This window comes from Nannospalax galili, unplaced genomic scaffold (assembly GCF_000622305.1).
Source record: "Nannospalax galili isolate Female #2095 unplaced genomic scaffold, S.galili_v1.0 scaffold283, whole genome shotgun sequence".
NCBI classification, from domain to species: Eukaryota; Metazoa; Chordata; class Mammalia; order Rodentia; family Spalacidae; genus Nannospalax; species Nannospalax galili.
Genome location: NW_008350535.1, coordinates 2,816,846 through 2,821,528, shown reverse-complemented (window position 1 = coordinate 2,821,528; position 4,683 = coordinate 2,816,846).

Below are 4,683 nucleotides of genomic sequence, written 5' to 3'. Positions count from 1 at the left end.
GAACATTGTTATTTGTTTGTTTGTTTGTTTGTTTATTTATTTATTTATTTATTTTACCAAACTCCTGAGGTGATTCTGCTGACAGCCAACTTTGAGGACTCAGTCTAAGGAGACCCCTCTCACTCTTTCTGTGGACCTCACCTAGTCAGGTTTGGTTTGGGAATTACTTTTATCAACAGACATAATCGGGACTAATGACTTTTAAATAAACCCAGCAAAACCATCCATTCTTGGGTCTGATCACCATAGTGTTTCCTTGGCAACCTCAGTTTAGTACTCTACCCACAAAGACAATAAATGAATGTGGATATGCTTGAGAATTAACATACCAAAGTCCCATGAGCAGCGCACCCACTGTTGGACACAATGGAGATTGGGAAAGGGTACATGACCTTGCTTACAAGAGATACTAGGGATGGAAAGTCTGGATGGTCTCTTACGAATGGTCTCTTAAGAGTAAGAGCTTGGTGGGGGCAGGGATGGACATGGATAGTCTATTTGTTCAGGCAATTATGATGCTGATGTAGAAATAATAAACACTACAGCTTTAAGTGTACCCCTAAATGCAATGTGCTGAAGGCTAGGTTACCAACCTGGTGAAAACTGGTCCAACTTTAGAAGTTAGGCCATCATGGAAGAAGATTGTGAGCCTCTCTCTCTCTCCCTCCCTCCCTCCCTCCCTCCCTCTCTCTCTCCTGCCTCCATGTGGTGAGCTGCTTTCTTCTACCGTGCACACCCTGCCATGTTCTTCTGCATCATCACAGGTTCAAAACAGCATAGCCAAGAGACCATGGCCCCAAACCTCTGTAGTGCTTTGAATGAGAGCATGCCCCCCTCCTATAGGCTCCAAGTATTTGAACTCTTGGTCAGTGGTGTCACTGTTTTGGCAGGTTTAGGAGGTACTGCCTTGCTAGAGGAAGCACATCACTGGGGGTGGCCTTCGAGAGTAGACGCCTCATCCGACTTCCCGTCTGTCTCTGTTTCCTGTGCCTGCTTGAAGATAGGAGTGCTCAGTTTTCTGCTCCCATCTGCCTCTTGCTATGCCTCCTCACCACCTTTTCCAGTCCAAAGCTCCAAATTCTCTCCACAATCTTCCCAAGAAAAAACATAGGTCCTTCCCAGCAATACTCCACTCTTGGTACCAATTTCTGTCCAAGTTTGCTGTGATAAAACACTGACCAAAACCAGCTAGGGGAGGAAAGGGTTTATTTGGCTTAAACACCTCAATCAGGGTTCATCCTGGAGGGAAGTTCAGAGCAGGAACTGAAGCATGGACCCCAGAGTAATGATATTTACTGACTTGCTTCTCTGTTTGTGCACAGCCTGCTTTCTTATACAATCCACTTCCCCCGGGGGGTGGCACCACCCACAGTGGGCTGCAAACTCCAGCATCAACCAGCAGTTAAGAAAATGCCCCACAGAGATGTCTACAGGCCAATCCAATGGGAGCAATGGAGGTTCCCTCTTCTCAGGCATCTCAAGTTGAGGACTGAAGCCTTCCAGCGGAACCTCTGATAAGTCTTCCTCCTGCTCTCTATGTCAGGCATTTTCTCACAGTGATGGAACATCAGTTAATTTGCACCCCATGGAGGACATTACTCAGTCCATTTCCTCTGGTCTCATCTTTCTCCCTCAGACTATAAACTTGTATAAATACCTCTCTCAAGAAAAACACTCCCTCACCACAGTCCTCTTGGTGCTACTGATCTGTCTCTGTCATTCCTTTTCCCAAAGCAGAAGGTAGGAATATACACTGGGGGCCGGAAAGATGGCTCAATGGTTAAGAACACTGACTGTTCTTGCAGAAGACCCAGGTTCATATCCCACCACGCACATGGCAGCTAACAACTGATCTGATCTCCTCTTCTGATCTCCATGGGCATTGCATGACACGGGTGCACTTACCTACATGCAGACAATATACACATACACATAAAATAAAAACAAAAAGAATATACACTTGTCACTGGCTGAAAACTCCACACTACTGTAGTGGAAAAGGCCTCAGCATTTCCAAACACTATTTTGATCACCAGGGATGAAATGAGGTTTTCCCCAGTTCTTGCTCGTCACGTCTGAAGCATGGCAAACAAACTCTTCAACGTACCTCTTTTCCTTGACTTCCTGTTTTTCCTATTTCCTACCTCTTTCATTTCATTGTCCATCTCCTTTAACTTACAAATCAGGTTCCAAACAAGACTTGATATCAGTAGCTGTGGTGATATAGCCTAAGAATCATAGTCATTCTGAAACACTTGGATCTCACTGTATATGGACAAAACTCCTTGTTCCCTGTAATGACTGTTTTTTCTCTGAAGGAAGTTGTCTCTTTTCTCAAATGGAAATGATAGAAACCAAGTTAATTAGCATGAGCTAGTACTAATATATTGTGCAGCTTGTAAGACTAGGTTTCCAAAAAATTCAGACACAGAATCGGGAACTCAGTAGAAGGAATAACCCCTCTTCACCTCATAGCTCTCCCCACCAACTGGTGGTAGAGGTCTGGCAGCAGGCCAGCCTTTTCTTTGATTAGCTCAGCCATGCTGGAGAAGAGCCTCTTTCTTAGTAAATATTTGACTAAAGTTCCAAGCTTGAATTTGCCTATCCTGAGTTGGGATTCTTCCCCACTTAAACCACATGGGTTGAGAAGAAGGAAGGACTGCTTTCAAAGATAAAATTAAGGGAGCTACTAACAAGATAAAGATGGACAGGAGAAAGAAAAAAACAACAGATGTCAAAATCATACGTAAAGACAGCGAGCAGAAAACCTTTATAGAACTGGAGAAATCGCCTGACTGGCTACAGCTAGCTGCTGCCATATTTGGGCATGATCTTATCAGTCTGCTGCCTGTCATTGATGGACTCAGCTGTTCACAATTGCCTGAATCTGGCTATTTATCATGGGAAATATATACCTAAGTTTTGGTTTGTTTATATACTATCAACCTTCCTTTATTAATGCAAAGTAGTCAGATAGCCCCAGGCTAATGGTCTCCTGGCTACAGCTAGCTGCTGCCATATTTGGGCATGATCTTATCAGTCTGCTGCCTGTCATTGATGGACTCAGCTGTTCACAATTGCCTGAATCTGGCTATTTATCATGGGAAATATATACCTAAGTTTTGGTTTGTTTATATACTATCAACCTTCCTTTATTAATGCAAAGTAGTCAGATAGCCCCAGGCTAATGGTCTCCTCTTTTTTTTTTTAGTTAAAAAAATGTTTATTAAAGACATGTAAAAATGAATCCCCCCCTCCCCCCCCCAAAAAAAAACAACTGAAGCAAAGGTTAAAGAAAATGAGGAAGTATGAGCCTGGTAAGAAGGCTCAGGGAGTAACAGTGTTTGTGTGCAAGCATGAAAGCCCGAGTTCAGATCCGAGCATCAGGTGAAAAGTCAGGTGTATATACATGCCTATATCCCCTGCACTAGGATAGAGCAAGGAGACAGCAGGATCTCTGGGGCTTTCTGGTCATCAGCCTAGCATAAAACAGTGGGCTCCTGGTTCAGCTTGATGTAAATGTGATACAATGCAGAATTACCTAGGAAGGACATCTCAAAGAGGGATTGTCTACTGTAGCTTTGCCTGTGGTGTGTCTGTGAGGGATTGTCTTTCTTGGGTTAACTGAGGTAGGAAGACCCACCCTAACTGTGGGTTGCAAGGCCCTGGATTGAATAAAGCCCGAACCCAGAGTAAACCATGAGACAGAAGGAAACCAGGGCAGCCAGGAGACAGAGGGCAGGTGATTCTGTGTATCGGCCCTTTGTGTTTGAACACAAGTAGATTTGTCCCCAGAGTCTTAGGGCCCAAGAGACCAGGTCTGGCCACTTGTCTCAAGACCTTAACATCAGAATGGCGAGTGGTGGTGAACCAGGTTATAGTTGATGTCAGTGTGGTGAATGCCAGGAAGGATAGAAGTCTAATAACCCAGGCCCTGCTTCTGAGGCCCTGACTGTAGCTCTAAGGCTGCCTGGAGATAAAAGCAGGGTAGGGCCTAAGAAATATGTGTTAGTGATCTTGACATTATTTTGATCAGTTGATCATTGCATTGTCTCAGGCCTGGTCATATGTATTCCTGGTGGTGCCAGGGGAGTCATTACCTCTTGAGAGTAGTTTTGGTTTCCATTATGAGCTATCTACTGATAAGGCTCATTATTTCTGGAATGTGAGTAAGTTGGGGAGGAGAAACAACTCTGAATAGGTTAGAGGCATGGAATGGTTAGTGAAGACAATGACTAGGCCCTCATGCAGGGAAGTGAAGCTTTTCTTCAGCCAAAGACTTAGCCATGGGGGAGCCAAGGGCAATGTTAAAGGAGCTCTGATCGCAGAGCCAACACATTCTGACATCCCTCAGTCTTTAGGACTGGGCCGTACTCATCAGCAAGACCGGAGCAATTTGTCATTTGTAATCTGCTGTGCAATTATGGGATATCATAAAATCCTGTTCCAAGTGAGTGCATTTGTGTCTGTTTGGGGAACAGTTTCTCTTATAAAAGTCTATGGTTGGGTGTGCTCAGGGATTTATAATACCAATAAAATTGTATCATACTGTTTCAGAAAAGCCTAGCAGCTGAAAACTAATGCCCAAGACAGAAGGTGCTGAGCGGCTGAAGACAAATTCGGGACAAGAGTGTCAATTTTTTATACAGACAGAAGCATATCTTGGTGGCTGCAAGATGGGAA